This window comes from Schistocerca serialis, chromosome 5 (genome assembly GCF_023864345.2).
Source record: "Schistocerca serialis cubense isolate TAMUIC-IGC-003099 chromosome 5, iqSchSeri2.2, whole genome shotgun sequence".
Lineage (NCBI taxonomy): Eukaryota > Metazoa > Arthropoda > Insecta > Orthoptera > Acrididae > Schistocerca > Schistocerca serialis.
In genome coordinates, this window is record NC_064642.1 from 245,195,708 (window position 1) to 245,214,513 (window position 18,806).

Here is an 18,806-nt window from a genome sequence, read left to right on the forward strand (position 1 = left end):
CATTGAGGAATATAACGTCTTGCATAAAAGGCATTATCAAACAACAAACGCTAATGCATTTGTCATTATTCACTGCTCATATATTAATTAACTGTGGAGGTTTTCAGTCCTGAATGGCAAGTACAAACATTTTTAGTATGAGCAACAAGATATTTTTTGCAATGTTAACTTAGAAGTACATAGAGATTTGAGTATAGTAGATTAAATATTACAAAGGGACATTTCTACCAGCGTGTAAGTGCAAACTGCAACAGCTCGCTAGGTAATTAGGACAGCAATAATGAGACTACTCGCTTTGTGCCTACTAAGATTTGATATATTTATCTTTAACATAAAATATTATATATAAAAACAAAGATGAGGTGACTTACCGAACGAAAGCGCTGGCAGGTCGATAGACACACAAACAAACACAAACACACACACAAAATTCAAGCTTTCGCAACACACTGTTGCCTCATCAGGAAAGAGGGAAGGAGAGGGGAAGACGAAAGGAAGTGGGTTTTAAGGGAGAGGGTAAGGAGTCATTCCAATCCTGGGAGCGGAAAGACTTACCTTTGGGGGAAAAAAGGACAGGTATACACTCGCACACACGCACATATCCATCCACACATACAGACACTTGTGTCTGTGTGTCTGTATGTCTGTATGTGTGGATGGATATGTGCGTGTGTGCGAGTGTATACCTGTCCTTTTTTCCCCCAAAGGTAAGTCTTTCCGCTCCCGGGATTGGAATGACTCCTTACCCTCTCCCTTAAAACCCACTTCCTTTCGTCTTCCCCTCTCCTTCCCTCTTTCCTGATGAGGCAACAGTGTGTTGTGAAAGCTTGAATTTTGTGTGTATGTTTGTGTTTGTTTATGTGTCTATCGACCTGCCAGCGCTTTCGTTCGGTAAGTCACCTTATCTTTGTTTTTATATATAATTTTTCCCACGTGGAATGTTTCCTTCTATTATATTTAACATAAAATACTTATTTATGATGACACATTGGTCTTACAACTGCAGACAGTGAAGTCCTTTCCCTTTGTTCCAGAAACAACGCAAAAAGAAGATAAAATTAGCTAAAAATCCTGCGAAATATATTGTTAACATACAAGTTTCACAAGATCTTTGCTCCAAAAATTTAAAAAAGGTGAAAACAGCAAATAAATTAGCTAAAATCAAAGTAGGTTTACTACCCTTGACAACATTAGTTAATATTTAAAAGCAAATTTGTTATTTGCTTTTTTTTACAATTCAAGACTGACTACTGGAAGACTGTTCCTCTGCTGGCTACATTCACAATCAATCAGTTGGGAGAAATAATGCCAATTTATGCAGGAGATCTCCAACAGTAAGTTGCTTGACCAGTCTTGCAGCTCTGCTACAAGCAACATTCTTGGCAAGGTCAGCAGCTCTCTTCAAGGCTGCTCATTTAAAAATCTGATTTTTATTTGTGTAAGGCTAGCTGTGATGCTCCTACCGTGTCAGTTGCAGTACACAATGTTATAAGACTGAGACACAAATTACACTTTATTTTGTACTCTCACTTACAGACCAAACTGCTTGCATACTTTTCACACTGCCATTTTGTATTCTTTCATGGGATACTCTTCTGTAGTAATACAGCAGAAATGAAGAATTTGCACACAAAAAATAAATAAATAAAATAAAATAAATCAAGCAATAAGAATAGTGTACAAATAATATGAGAACACTAAGGAGACATAGCTTCAGGATCCACACTTGATTTAGTCACATTAAACACATTATCTGTAAAAATTTAGACTTTCAGACCCACATTAGAACAGTTAAGAATAGAGTTCCTAATACAATAAATGCCCATTGTTTCTGTGTGGAGATGATATTTTTCCTGCTTAAAGATCCAGATATTTACACACACGTCCATAATGAGAAATTAGGCACCAAACATTGTTATAACATATGTATAAAAAATCAACAACATTCGCAAACATGAAAATTTTCCCTGCAGAAAGTTAGGTGTCCTTTTGCATTATCCTTTTCCACAAACAGAGCAATGAAAAAGGCCTTTATTAAAATGATGTAAGGTCTAGTGTACCAATTCTTTTGCTGTGATTTGACAATGAGGGGAAATCCTGGGAGATGTAGGAAAGTGAGGGGTGTAGTAAACGTTTTTACAGTGAGACTGTTGTGGAGAGAACAAGGAGAAGTCACAGAGGGAGATATGAACATTAACACAAGTGTTAGGAATGAAGCTAGTAACAACTTCCTACACATTTTTAATACTTTTGGCATGGCACCAATGGTAAATATTGCTATGGGAGTAACCAAAAACACAGCACTAGTGTTATGCTGTGTATCTGCAGATATCAGCAGTGTATGTATAAAAGATCTTCACCTCTCTGACCATAACAGCCAGATGATAAAGCTTTAGGCAGGTTTAAAAATTCCACAAAACTGCAAGCTTGTGAAAAGAATCTCCTCTAAGCCCAAAATACATATTTTTTGAGAGAACTGTCAAACTAAACCTGTGATGAAGGGTACACAGAAAACAATGTACTTGCAAAATTCTTTAAATTTGGCACACTGTACAAATAAATTTTTGACAAGATATTTCCAAAGGTGGTCATTCAGCAGCAGTGCTAAGGAAATCAAATGGATAACTGCAGATATTTGCAAGTTATTTTAGTCTCTCAAAGACTTCAGTTCTTTAACACAGTGTTTCTAATTTATCATCATGTTTATAAAAGATATACCGGAGAGTATCACCTGAAAAAAATCATTAAATGATGAAAAGGAAAAAAATAAAATAAAAGTCAAGTATTGTGGGACATCATAAACAAGAAACATACTACCTTGTTCTAAATGTAGAATAATGTGAGTTAATGCAGATGGTTAGGAAAAATAATATTGGAGTGTTTGAATACAGTATTAGTAGTGTGCAACTTGACAGTCGCACTGATAAAACATTCAAGTGTAATGTTGCAAAGTGATATGAAATGTAGCAAACATGTAAGGATGGTAGTAGGGAAGGGGAATGGCAAACTTCAATATATTGGGAGAATTTTAGGAAAAATGTGGTTCATCTGTAGATGAGACAATGTACAGAACACTTGTGTGACCCATTGTGATCCATGCTTAAAAAATGTATTTGTGATATCCACTAGGAACGTTTAAAGGAAACATTTAAAAAATTCAGAGATGTGCAGCTAGATTCACTAGTAGTAGGTTCAATCAACACTCTAGTGTTACATAGATGCTTCAGGAACACAAATGCAGGCCCCTGGAGGTAAGATGATTTTCTTTTCACAAAAAATGTTGAGAAATTTTAGGGAATCAGCTTTTGCAGCTGAGTGCAGAACTATTCTACTGCCACCAACAAACATTTCTTATAAGAACCATGAAAACATGATAAGAGAAATTAGGGCTCTAACAGATGAATATATCAGGAGAAACCAAACTGGTGTTCTACAGATAGGAGAGTGGAGTGTCAGATCCCTTAATTGGGCAGGTAGGTTAGAAAATTTAAAAAGGGAAATGGGTAGGTTAAAGTTAGATGTATTGGGAAATACTGAAGTTCAGTGACAGGAGGAATAGGTGAATACAGGGTTATAAATACAAAATCAAATATGGGTAATGCAGGAGTAGGTCTAATAATGAGTAAAAACGTAGGAACCGGGCAAGCTACTATGAACAGCATAGTGATTGCATTACTGAAGCCAAGATGGACACAAAGCCCACACCCACCCAGTAGTACAAGTTTATATGCCAACTAGTTCCGCAGATGAAGCGATTGAAGAAATGTGCGATGCAATACAAGAAATTATTTAATAGTCATGGGGGACTGGAATTCAATAGCAGGAAAACAAATAGAAGAAAAAGTATTAGGTGAATATGGACTGGGGGTAATGAATGAAAGAGGAAACCACCTGGTAGAATTTTTGCACAGAGCACAACTTAAGCATAGCTAACACTTGGATTAAGAATCATGAAAGAAGGTTGTATATGTTGAAGAGGCCTGGAGACACTGGAAGGTTTCAGATAGATTTATATAATGGTAAGGCAGAGATTTAGGAACCAGGTTTTAAATTGTAAGACATTTCCAGGGGCAGATGTCGACTTTGAGCACAATTTATTGGTTATGAACTGTAGTTTAAAACCAAAGAAACTGTGAACTGATAGGAATTTAAGGAGGTGGGACCTGGATAAAATGAAAGAACCAGAGGTTGTAGAGAGTTTCAGAGAGAGCATTAGGGAACGACAGACAAGAGCAGGGGAAAGAAATACAATGAAAGAAGAATGGGTAGGTTTGAGAGATTAAATAGTGTAGGCAGCAGAGGATCAAGTAGGTAAAAAGACAAGGGCTACTAGAAATCGTTGGGTAAGAGAAGAGAGATCGAATTTAATTGATGAAAGGAGAAACAACAAAAATTAGTAAATGAAGCAGGTGAAAGGAATACAAACGTCACAAAAACGAGATCGACAGGAAGTGCAAAATGGCTAAGCAGGGATGGCACGAGGACAATTGTAGGGAAGTAGAAGCATATATCACTAAGGGTAAGACAGATACTGCCTACAGGAAAATTAGAGAGATATTCGGAGACAACAGAATCAGGTGTATGAATATCAAGAGCTCAGATGGAAAAACCAATCCTATGCAAAGAAGGGAAAGTAGAAAGGTGGAAGGAGTATACACAGGGTCTCTACAAGGGTGATGTACTTGGGGGAAATATTACAGGAATCGAAGAGAATGTGGATGAAGATGAAATGGGAGACGTGATACTGCAGGAAAAATTTGACAGAGCACTGAAAGACCTAAGTCAAAACAAGGCCCTGGGAGTAGACATTATTCCATTTGTACTACTGATACCCTTAGGAGAGCCAGCCATGACAAAACTCTTTCATTGGTCAAGAAGGTATATGAGACATGCGAAATATCCTCACACTTCAAGAAGAATATAATAATTCCAATCCCAAAGAAAGCAGGTGTTGACAGGTGTGAAAATTACCAAACTATCAGTTTAATAAATCACAGTTCCAAAATACTAACGTGGATTCTTTACAGACAAATGGAAAAACTGATAGAAGCCGACCTCGGGGAAGATCAGTTTGGATTCTGTAGAAATGTTGGAACATGCGAGGCAGTACTGACCCTACCACTTACCTTAAAAGACAGGTTCAAGAAATGCAAACCTACATTTCTAGCATTTGTAGACTTAGAGAAAACTATTGATAATGTTGACTGGAATACTCTTTTCAAATTCTGAATGTGGCAGGTGTAAAATACAGGGAGTGAATGGCTATTTACAACTTGTACAGAAACCAGATGGTAGTTATAAGATTCGAGGGGCACGAAAGGGAAGCAGTGGTTGGGAAGGGAGTGAGACAGTTGTACCCTATCCCCGATGTTATTCAATCTTGAGCAAGCAGTAAAAGAAACAAAAGAAAAATTTGGAGTAAGAATTAAAATCCACAGAGAAGAAATAAAAACTCTGAGGTTTGCCAACAACATTGTAATTCTGTCAGAGACAGCAAAGGACCTAGAAGAGCAGCTGAACGGGATGGACAGTGTCTTGAAAGGAGGATGTAAGATGAACATCAACAAAAGCAAAACGAGGATAATGGGATGTAGGTGATGCTGAGTGAATTACACTAGGAAATGAGACACTTAAAGTAGTAAAGGAGTTTTGCTATTTGGGGAGCAAAATAACTGATGATGGTCGAAGTAGAAAGGATATAAAATGAAGACTGGCAATGGCAAGGAAAGCGTATGAAGGAGAGAAATTTGTTAACATTGGGTATAGATTTAAGTGTAAGGAAATCGTTTCTGAAAGTATTTGTATGGAGTGTAGCTATGTATGGAAGTGAAACATGGATGATAAATAGTTTAAACAAGAAGGGAATAGAAGTTTTCGAAACATGGTGCTTCAGAAGAATGCTGAAGATTAGATGGATAGATCACGTAACTAACGAGGAGGTACTGAATAGAATTGGGGAAAAGAGGAATTTGTGGCACAACTTGACTAGGAAGAGGGATCAGTTGGTAGGACACGTTCTGAGGCATCAAGGGATCACCAATTTAGTACTGAAGGGAAGTGTGGAGGGTAAAAATCTTAGAGGGAGACCAAGAGATGGAAACACTAAGCAGATTCAGAAGGATGGCTTGGTATATAGACAGTTGTTTTCTCCTCACTCCACTTGTGAGTGGAATAGGAAAGGAAATTATTAGCATGGTATATGGCACCCTCACTCATACATCACACGGTGGCTTGACAAGTAGGTGAGTAGATGTAGATACAAATCAAAGATGGGAGTAGAGTAACAGAAAATCTGTAAGGCCAAGTTTCCATTTTTTTTTTTTGTGTGTGTGTGTCATGGGATTAGGGCAACAGAAAATCTATTAGACCCTAGATTTCATTCTTCTGTGTGTTCCTGTCAATGGCTCAAAACATCTATTATTTGGCGAGTGCTTCATTTTAGACCTAAAAAAATTACATTCGACTGTAACTGTCCTGATCATGTTTATAACTAAAATACATGTATTTAAATGGCAATTGAAATGTATCTCTTAAATGTTACATAATACACAATTAAAGATTATACTGAGAACTCAGAGTAAGACATTACTATTTAAAAAAAAAAAAAATGATTGCTAGTACATACCATTAATGTCACAATATTTTTCTAAGTGCAACATCTTACTCATCAAGAGATGTTGCCTCAAGAATTTTGGATGAACAAAATGGACCCTGGAGATGTAACAAAGGCCTGGCAGCATGGCTATGTTTTTAAAGTCACCTGCGAGTGTATAGTTGTCGTAGGTAGTGAAAACCATGAGAATCTAAACAAACAGTGAACTTTTTTATGTAATTAAACTAGCCTGTTTCAAGTAAACACAAACGCAAGAGAACTGTGTGTTAGGTATAACCTAATAAGATAGCAAATAATGTAGTGCATTTCCTGTGATGATGGATACACATTCAAAAGGATGGAGGCTCGTGCTCAGTCTGACAATCCAGATTTAGGATTTTGTAGCTTTCCTATTAATCACTTCAGGCAAATGCCAGGATGGATCATTCAATAAGGCCATGTTGACCACATGTCCTGTCCTCTTCTCATCATACATTTGTATATGTTATGTAACACGTGTTTCCCTTGTATGAAGTTGAGAAATCCTGTATCACTGTGAAGTAAGCGTTGGACCAATAAATTACTACACTGAAGAGCCACGAAAACTGGTACACCAGCCTAATATCGTGTACGGCCCCCCACGAGAAAGCAGAAGTGCCACAACAAGGACTCAACAAATTTCTGAAGTAGTGCTGGAGGGAACTGACACCATGAATCCTGCAGGACTGTCCATAAATCCAAAAGAGTATGAGGGGGTAGAGACCTCTTCTGAACAGCACACTGCTCAATAACATTCATGTCTGACAAGTCTGGTGGGCAGGGGAAATGTTTAAACTTAGGATAGTTTTCCTGGAGCCACTCTGTATCAATTCTGGACGTATTTGTTTTGTGTTAGGGTGCAAAACTGACTGGGGTCATACGCGCACAAGTCAAAACTATGGAACACAAAGATAGAGCAGTTAAAAAACGACTACACATCAGTGCCAATCGACGTAAGAAAAGACAGCCAAATTCTGGATATGTGAGGTGTCGCATTGTCCTGCTGGAATTGCAAAGTCTGTCGGAATGCACAATGGACATGAATGGATGCAGGTGATCAGACAGGATGCTTACGTACATGTCACCTGTCAGAGTTTTATCTAAAGATATCAGGGGTTCTGTATCACTCCCACTGCACACACCCCACATGATTACTAAGGCTCCATCAGCTTGAACCATGGACCTTGCCGTTGGTGGGGAGGCTTGCGTGCCTCAGCGATACAGATGGCCGTACCGTAGGTGCAACCACAACGGAGGGGTATCTGTTAAGCCAGACAAACATGTGGTTCCTGAAGAGGGGCAGCAGCCTTTTCAGTAGTTGCAGGGGCAACAGTCTGGATAATTGACTGATCTGGCCTTGTAACATTAACCAAAACGGCCTTGCTGTGCTGGTACTGCGAACGGCTGAAAGCAAGAGGAAACTACAGCCGTAATTTTTCCCGAGGACATGCACCTTTACTGTATGATTAAATGATGATGGCGTCCTCTTGGGTAAAATATTACGGAGGTAAAATCGTCCCCCATTCGGATCTCCGGGTGGGGACTACTCAAGAGGACGTCGTTATCAGGAGAAAGAAAATTGGCATTCTACGGATCGGAGCGTGGAATGTCAGATCCCTTAATCGCGCAGGTAGGTTAGAAAATTTAAAAAGAGAAATGGATAGGTTAAAGTTAGATATAGTGGGAATTAGTGAAATTCGGTGGCAGGAGGAACAAGACTTTTGGTCAGGTGATTACAGGGTTATAAATACAAAATCAAATAGGGGTAATGAAGGAGTAGGTTTAATAATGAATAAAAAAATAGGAGTGCGGCTAAGCTACTACAAGCAGCATAGTGAACGCATTATTGTGGCCAAGATAGACACAAAGCCTACTACAGTAGTACAAGTTTATATGCCAACTAGCTCTGCAGATGAAGAAGAAATTGATGAAATGTATGACGAGATAAAAGAAATTATTCAGGTAGTGAAGGGAGATGAAAATTTAATAGTCATGGGTGACTGGAATTCGTCAGTAGGAAACGGGAGAGAAGGAAACATAGTAGGTGAATATGGATTGGGGGGAAGAAATGAAAGAGGAAGCCGCCTGGTAGAATTTTGCACAGAGCACAACATAATCATAACTAACACTTGGTTCAAGAATCATGAAAGAAGGTTGTATACCTGGAAGAATCCTGGAGATACTAAAAGGTATCAGATAGATTACATAATGGTAAGACAGAGATTTAGGAACCATGTTTTAAATTGTAAGACCTTTCCAGGGGCAGATGTGGATTCTGACCACAATCTATTGGTTATGAACTGCAGATTGAAACTGAAGAAACTGCAAAAAGGCGGGAATTTAAGGAGATGGGACCTGGATAAATTGAAAGAACCAGAGGTTGTACAGAGTTTCAGGGAGAGCATAAGGGAACAATTGACAGGAATGGGGGAAAGAAATACAGTAGAAGAAGAATGGGTAGCTTTGAGGGATGAAGTAGTGAATGCAGCAGAGGATCAAGTAGGTAAAAAGACGAGGGCTAATAGAAATCCTTGGGTAACAGAAGAAACATTGAATTTAATTGACGAAAGGAGAAAATATAAAAATGCAGTAAATGAAGCAGGCAAAAAGGAATACAAACGTCTCAAAAATGAGATCAACAGGAAGTGCAAAATGGCTAAGCAGGGATGGCTAGAGGACAAATGTAAGGATGTGGAGGCTTGTCTCACTAGGGGTAAGACAGATACTGCCTACAGGAAAATTAAAGAGACCTTTGGAGAGAAGAGAACCACTTTTATGAATATCAAGAGCTCAGATGGCAACCCAGTTCTAAGCAAAGAAGGGAAGGCAGAAAGGTGGAAGGAGTATATAGAGGGTTTATACAAGGGTGATGTACTTGAGGACAATATTATGAAAATGGAAGAGGATGTAGATGAAGACGAAATGGGAGATAAGATACTGCGTGAAGAGTTTGACAGAGCACTGAAAGACCTGAGTCGAAACAAGGCCCCGGGAGTAGACAACATTCCATTAGAACTACTGATGGCCTTGGGAGAGCCAGTCATGACAAAACTCTACCATCTGGTGGGCAAGATGTGTGAGACAGGCGAAATACCCACAGACTTCAAGAAGAATATAATTATTCCAATCCCAAAGAAAGCAGGTGTTGACAGATGTGAAAATTACCGAACTATCAGTTTAATAAGTCACAGCTGCAAAATACTAACACGAATTCTTTACAGACGAATGGAAAAACTGGTAGAAGCGGACCTTGGGGAAGATCAGTTTGGATTCCGTAGAAATGTTGGAACACTTGAGGCAATACTAACCTTACGACTTATCTTAGAAGAAAGATTAAGAAAAGGCAAACCTACGTTTCTAGCATTTGTAGACTTAAAGAAAGCTTTTGACAACGTTAACTGGAATACTCTCTTTCAACTTCTGAAGGTGGCAGGGGTAAAATACAGGGAGCGAAAGGCTATTTACAATTTGTACAGAAACCAGATGGCAGTTATAAGAGTCGAGGGGCACGAAAGGGATGCAGTGGTTGGGAAAGGAGTTAGACAGGGTTGTAGCCTCTCCCCGATGTTATTCAATCTGTATATTGAGCAAGCAGTAAAGGAAACAAAAGAAAAATTCGGAGTAGGTATTAAAATTCATGGAGAAGTAGTAAAAACTTTGAGGTTCGCCGATGACATTGTAATTCTGTCAAAGACAGCAAAGGACTTGGAAGAGCAGTTGAACGGAATGGACAGTGTCTTGAAAGGAGGATATAAGATGAACATCAACAAAAGCAAAACGAGGATAATGGAATGTAGTCAAATTAAATCGGGTGATGCTGAGGGGATTAGATTAGGAAATGAGACACTGAAAGCAGTAAAGGAGTTTTGCTATTTAGGGAGTAAAATAACTGATGATGGTCGAAGTAGAGAGGATATAAAATGTAGACTGGCAATGGCAAGGATATCGTTTCTGAAGAAGAGAAATTTGTTAACATCGAGTATAGATTTAAGTGTCAGGAAGTCGTTTCTGAAAGTATTTGTATGGAGTGTAGCCATGTATGGAAGTGAAACATGGACAATAACCAGTTTGGACAAGAAGAGAATAGAAGCTTTCGAAATGTGGTGCTACAGAAGAATGCTGAAGATAAGGTGGGTAGATCACGTAACTAATGAGGAGGTATTGAATAGGATTGGGGAGAAGAGAAGTTTGTGGCACAACTTGACTAGAAGAAGGGATCGGTTGGTAGGACATGTTTTGACGCATCAAGGGCTCACAAATTTAGCACTGGAGGGCAGCGTGGAGGGTAAAAATTGTAGAGGGAGACCAAGAGATCAATACACTAAGCAGATTCAGAAGGATGTAGGTTGCAGTAGGTACTGGGAGATGATGAAGCTTGCACAGGATAGGGTAGCATGGAGAGCTGCATCAAACCAGTCTCAGGACTGAAGACCACAACAACAACATCAGCTTGAACAGTCCCCTGGTGACATTCAGGGTCCTTTGATTCATGAGGTTGTCTCCATAGCTGTACACATCCAACCGCTCGATACAATTTGAAATGTGACTTGTCCGATCACGAAACATATTTCCAGTCATCAACAGACCAATGTTGGTGTTCATGGGCCCAGACGAGGCATAAAGCTTTGTGTTGTGAAGTCATCAAGGGTAAAAGAGAGGGCCTTCGGCTCCGAAAGCCCATATTGGTGACATTTCATTGAATGATTCGCACACTGACACTTGTTGATGGTCCAGCATTGAAATCTGCAGCAATTTGCGGAAGGGTTACACTTCTGTCACGTTAAACAATTCTCTTCTGTCATCGTTGGTCCTGTTCTGCAGGATCTTCATCCAGCCGCAGTGATATAGATGATTTGATTCCAGATATTCATGGTACACTTGTGAAATGGTTGTACGGGAAAATCCCCACTTCTTCGCTACCTCAGAGATGCTGTGTCGCATCACTCGTGCATCGACTGTAACACCACATTCAAACTCACTTAACTCTTGATAACCAGCCACTGTAGTAGCAGTAACTGATCTTGTCTTATGAAGGTGTTGCTGACCGCACCACCATATTCTGCCTGCTTAAATATCTTTGTACTTAAATAGTCAGGCTTATACCAGTTTCTTCGGCACTTCAGTGTAATTCCAGCACTCAGTCCTCTTACAGTCACTTGTTATAAAAGTTAACTACATCATAATGCGAGTGAAAGGATGAATTTCTGTTGCTTGTTTATGAAGGCCTACATGCATATTTTACAGTCTAAGTATTGTAAATCCTTTGCAAGGAAGCATTATATATTTGAAATAAATCTCTACTATACACCTTGTTAGTTACAAACTGCGTAATTACACTTACACACAGTAATAACCTATATGATGAGTGCACAAACCTAACAACCACCTACGTTTACAGATCACAAATCATTACTGTCACATGAAAGATGACACTGCTTCCTACAAACCTCCATTCCTACAGCATACCTACTGACATGCCACTGAGCATTATCAGTGTATATTCACTACTTACATAATGTGACTGTGAGGCAAGCAGTAGCATAAGACAAATAACTGAACGGTGTAAATGTGAAAGCAATGTCTTTTTCCAAAGTAGAAACTTTTCAACTTATTGTGAATGGCATTCATTGCTAGTATTTTAAAAACAATTCTACTGTATGTTAACAAGAATTATTACCTACTTCTCTCCAAGTATGTTTTTGATTTTTTCCCCTATTCCTGAAGGGTCTACCTTATAACATCTACAACACAATTATAGCTGGAGAAATAAATTGAGATAATTGTGTTATTGATGTCCTATTTTACTTCCATGTGCAAGAAGCAGAAGAAATGACCTTCTACGAAGTTGTCCTATTTCAAAGTAAACTTTCATGTTGATTATATCAAACAAGAATAACCATTCAAATACTTCTGAGAACTGAATAGAGGGTGCACTATGAAACCATGTAACTAATTTCATTTAGTGACCCACATAAAAATATCTGTAAAGACTGAATATCAGATTGATCAGAACCATCACAAATATTAATTTTCCTCATCCTCACAAAAAAGTGAATCTTAGTGCTAGAGCAACAACTGAAGCATTTTGCCAATACAAGAACCCCAGAAATATTGCATAAGGTAACTCAACTGAAATTACTATAAAATAAAGTTGCAATTACCCATTTAGTTACAACACAATACTTCTGGATTTGCTGAAAGTAAATAATTCTGCCTCAAAACCTCAGGCTACACACACTTTCCACAAAAGTGGCGAGGTAGCACTATTTGTAACAATGAATGCCATTTTCAATAAACTATTTGGAGTTTGAGGTATTTGAGCGTAACACGCTCACAGTACATCTCGATAGATAATATTCTCAATTCACTACTAGGTTTACATATATTAGAAAGCAGTAAATACATTTTGCATCATGGGTGGGAAAAAAAAAAAGAAAAAAAGAAATGAACAAAGACAGTGACTTCTAGTCAGAATATCATGGTGTAAGATGTGAGGAATATATTGCCTAAAGATTAAGAGCCAGAGGGGACCCTGCACTAGGCACAAAATCTATAGTAGGGCTTTAAGTAGATGCACCTGTGGATGGAGACTCAATGGAAATATGTGTGGAAACATACATGAAGAGAGAATTGGTATTTCCTGTTTTCCACAGACTGTATCAAATGTGCCAAAGTATACACTAACTTGTGAATCAAAAATTGGAATTGATCATGCTGGATACAATGACACTCCCCAGAAAAGGTGATGGTGGTATTAGGGAACTGAACACTAGATATTTGCAAAAAACTTAAGAACACTAAATGATGTATCTGTCACATTATAAGGAGACAGAATGAGGATGAGTGATTGATAAAGCTATAAACCACAAACTTGACATTTGCATTGGGACTTAAATATGCTATTCACAGTAACAAATCTGTGAATTAGAAGAAGTGACATCAGTAAGGATGGAATCGAGCTCAACAGAAGAGACTTGTATTGTCTTGGTAACCTTCTGAAATTGCTTGAGAAGCACGTATGGAGGACTAATTCAAAGAGGAAAGTCAGTAAGTTGACATCTGGGGAACAAAATTTAAGTAGTCAGGATGGTTGGAATTATAAGTTTGGTATGATACATGTATGCAGAAAATCTACTGAAACTGGTGGAAGTAGACACACACACACACACACACACACACACACACACACACACACACACACACTTGTGCACGGGCAGGTGGGTGCACACGCATGATAATATTTATAGCAGGGGACCTAAACCTGCCTGAAGCGAACTGTCAGAGAGATGGTGTGGCAGGCACTAAAAGTTAGTAGGTAGCAAACATGGTTGTATGGCATGTGGATACTAAGAAAGTGGTGACACAAACAATATGGGAAGAACAGTTTTTTGGGACAGCATGAGTTGTATTAGAGAATAGAAAAAAAATGTGTAACATCAATTTACTCAGGACAGTTAGAATGGAGCAATAGAATTATCATTATTGCTTGATATTGGCAATACAACTTCATGAGGTCCCGTAGTGCAGTTGGTACCTCACAACAGAACCACAAGCTAAAGACAGTCGCTGTCAGACAGAGCCATGACAGAAATCAGCAAAGACATACCCTCAAGAGGTTCCAATGTTCCACATGCCACCTCTGCTAGAAACCTACTTAACTCAGAGAGTTGCACAGCTCACCCCACTTTTTGATAACCAAATCTGATAGCAGCAGCATCGCAGTTCAGATCCAGGCAGCAAACTAGTATCGTTAGAACTGTATACCAAAATTTATACTTAAATGAATGTGACATTTAGCTGTCATTGAGTACTATTCAAAGTAATAAACAGTCATTGCATTCTACGACAATATTAAAATAACTGTCAATCATGTGGACATGGATTTCATCCAAGTATTCCCAATTAAAGAGTTTTACTAATATAAGGTGCTGACGGTGTCTAAGCCCAACATGAATTCACTAAACAAAGTTGATCAGTTTCAGGCATAACAGACTGACCAAATGCTGCACAATATTCACTAGATGATGAATAATGTTGCAAAAAGCAGCACCAAAGGCAGTTGCTAGACCCAAGTTTTGCCGTTTAACTGCAAGGAAGAGGCCTGGTCAGGATATCATGCCCCAATACAAGCCCACTTCACTGTATACAGCATCAAAGGTATGGCATGTAGTGCATTCTTTCTGCCCTTGTCGATGCTGACATCTATTGGCTGTGTCTCAAGTTGTTTCCTGACTCTCATCCAGAAGCTGATCATGAGGAACTCTTGGAAAATTTACGCACAGTAAGACGCATGGATTCATGTCACTGAGCTGAGGTTTAAATTTTTTCATCTTGAGAAGCACCCTGAACAGTCATTGCAGATTTAAGTGTTCTTGCAGACAAAATTATAGTTATGTTATACTATGTGATGCAATCACACAAAATGAGTCAGGTACACACATGCATGCTGCTATCCTAAACTTGCACATCCAGATCTGAAAACAGTTTTGTCGATAGCGGAGTCTCAAAGTATTGTGATTCAACTTAATTTATTTTGAGGCTCCATCCATTTCTCTTGTTCATTGTGCACTAAGCACTCAGTCTCCAGTCAATAAGGTGAATAAAAACAGTGCCCACATTAAAAGTAAAAACTTTCAGTCACATTGTACACAAAATGCACTTTGTAACAAGGTGAGGAAGTATTGCACTCAGTGTTTTTCTAATCATAATAGAACAGCTTGTCATCGTCGTAAAGCAGTGTTTGAAGTATGGTGAGCAAGGTCATATCCAGACGATCTGTTTACAATGCTGCCAGTCACAGCACCAGTCTAGAGCTTAGCTATAGTGTAATTCTTAGCAAGTGGACATTGTGCTTTGCAGAAATCTTCTGCTGTAGTCCACAGTCAGAACAAACATTTTGTCCCATCAAAAGTCACTAATAACACAATAAAATTTCAATCAGACAAGTGTGTTTCCCTAATCAATAAAGACACCTATGACATGACTGGTAGCCCACAGACGCAGAAGCCTATTTCTGTTTTGTGGTGGCCACATAGTTTGAAAAAAATTCCCCACCCAGTGGTGTACCGCTACTTTTTGCATTTTCACACGAAGTCCACGTGTTCAGGTGTTCTGTTGCTACATACAGATAATGAAGATGTACAGGTCGTGATTCCCTATTCCCTCCAGTGGGAAGTCTCATTTTTGTTGCACCAAGGTCAATGTTGTGTAGTTACTCATCTGACATTGCCTTTGGCAGGGCATGGACACCCAAATTCAGCGAATGAGCTCTTATCACACTACTTGCATGCAGCATCATTCCACTCTGCTGCAAGTTTCTTTCAGTAGCCACATCTGTCCGGACTGCAGTAACACAGACACACTGATTTCATGGCTCCATTCTAGAAAACATGGTCATAGGTTATAAACATGTTTAGTGAATTTTCATTTATTATCCCATGACACCCATCACTGCTGCTAGTACTGTATCAGCTTTGTCCACAATTTATTGTTGCTAAGTCTTCCCAAGGTCCTTGTCTCAGACAATTGACCCTGGTTCACATCAGGCGAATTTCAACAGTGTTGTGATGATTACAGCATGCACCCTGTAACTTTTGCTCCTTTTCACCTCGATCTAATGGTGAAGCTGAACGTTTTGTTTGGACAAACAAAAGTAACGTAGAAAAACTTCATTCCTCCCACACAAGGGAGCAAGTCTTAAAGATTTTTCTTTCCTCCTACCACTCCTTGCTACATGACAGGTTGTGGTTAGCAGAATTATTACACTGTTGTCATCATTGTATCCTGTTGCATCCTCTACAGTCACCAAACAAACAATTCATTCCACTGCCTCAAACATAGTTTCAACTGCTGGACAAAGAATTCTTCAAAGTTTCTCACAAGAAATAGCATTGGGAGCATGGTGTCTTCACATGAGTAGTCGGTCATTCAACTTACATCATTTTATGTTCCTTTGGGCTGCACCTACACACCAGAATAAGCTGCAGCCCTCTTTCATCAGTCATTCTAGTGCAGAATTTTTGCCCACAGACCCAAGATATCGCTACAGTCCACAAAAGCAATCATCCCCAACTCTCCGCCTGTTGAGGTCAACGCCATATAGAGAGGTGTCAATGGAAATCTACATTGTACTACTGATACAATGCTGGTCCAGCTGTCTGAGCCATTGTCTGTGAAGGTGCCACCTCCAGACAGTCATCACGAAGCCCCTAAAGTTCCACATGTTGTCCTCCCAACCATGCATCTGTATCCCTTATTGTGGGGGGGAGCACCCTGTGGCCAGTTTATCAGCTAGTGTTCCCACTCGCTTGCAAGGTGGATACTGGTCTGCAGACAGGGAACTACCAATGGCTGTCACTAGAGTCCCTATTTCCCCATTTATGTCCACATCCAATCTCCTCTACCCCCCCCCCTCCACCCTCCAGCCCCCCAACCGCTGTCGTCACATACTTGACCCAGCACTACATGACAATGGTTTGGAGGTTTGGGAGGGAGGAACGTGTCATCTGAAGAGAGAAGTTGGTACCTCACAAAGGAACCACAAGCTGAAGGCAGTCACCACCAGACGTAGCCACAAATGAAACATGACAACAGGTTCTGTACAACACCACTGATAATCCCACTCTTTGATAGCAAGTCTCACAGCAGTATCATCGCAGTTCTGATCCTGGCAGCAAGCCAGTATTATTAATCGGAACTGTGTACCAAAGTTTATAGTTAAATGAATTTTATATCTGACTGTCATTCAGTACTATTCAAAGTAATAAACAGATACAACTGTTCTGTAACAGCACTAAAAATTGTCTTTTATGTGAACATGGATTGCATCCAACTTAAGTATTCCCTATTAAAGAGTTTTACTGAGCTGAACTATTATTCCTTACATGTGCAGTTGTAATAACTCGATCACCTCCACAAGTCAACTAATGAACTGTCATCTATGCTTGCTATGATGTATATATAAAAAAAAAAATCATTTCCGACAGATATCTGTGTGGCTGGGTACAAACTGATGTAATAACAGATGAGGGGAGAAAGTTTAGGCAATTGATTAATAAGGAAAGAAATAATGGTTATAAATAGAAAAGTAAAGAGCAAGATAGAACCAGTATAAAAAAAAAATATCAAAATGAAAATATAAAACAAAATATTGTAACTGACCATAGAGAAGGGATTGGTAACTTTAAATACTTCAGACAAATAACAAGGGAACTTCTAATTGGTGTAGATAGATAAATAAATACTAGATGGATCATAATATCATTTCATGTTGGACATTATTTGGTGAGGGGACAGATGGATCCAGAAACATACAATACATGAGAAAGAGACGATACACTTCCATAATAACGTACAGAAAAGGAAATAACAGTATTCCATCTCTTGTGGAGACGGAGACAGATCCAGCTACAACTGACAAGAAAAAGCTGACACCACCAGTCATATTTTGGAAAGAATTTTTTTTTTTGGGGGGGGGGGGGATTGGTGAGAGGAGTGTGGGCTGGTGGACCGTTCTGCACAAACCAGGCTTTACTCTTCACAAAAGGAAGCATCTTAAAAGAAGAAAATGTCTAAGCATTACTGTGAGTTATGTTATTGTGACTGTTTTGCAACAAACACTACAAGTCAATAAAGGGAGTACAAATATTTATAGAGGAGTATATCATACTGGTACTATGCCATATAACTACATGCCAACCTATATGAGACAGATACCAAATTTATACATGCTGAAGCAGTACTTTGTTGACTGTGTTCCAACTGAGTTTCTGGAGCACCATAAACATTATCGTACATCATGCATTCTTATCCAATCTAATTGCTTTAAATCATTTTAAACTGATTTCATAGTTATATTAATATGTAATATGTACTGAACTATAACTTCATAATGATAATGTGTACATGTTAATTGCCTACCAGCAAGCAGGAAAAGCTGTGAATAAGAATTCCTAGACACACACACACACACACACACACACACACACACACACACACACACACAGAGAGAGAGAGAGAGAGAGAGAGAGAGAGAGAGAGAGAGAGAAATTTAATTCCACACGTCTTCCTGGTACTGCAGTTTCTAAACATTCATTTTTACAGCAAATATTTGCTGCATAATTTTGTTCCTACCATAGGCATTGACAGGATTACAGAGGATAACAGCAGGGAAAGA

The 18,806-nt window shown here is 39.0% G+C and overlaps 1 protein-coding gene across 3 annotated transcripts in view; it reads right to left on the reverse strand.

Annotated features, from left to right (window-relative positions):
- The window catches only part of LOC126482296 (transmembrane and coiled-coil domains protein 2), a 183,931-nt gene that overhangs the window by 163,944 nt on the left and 1,181 nt on the right, over positions 1-18,806 (reverse strand). The window lies entirely within an intron of this gene.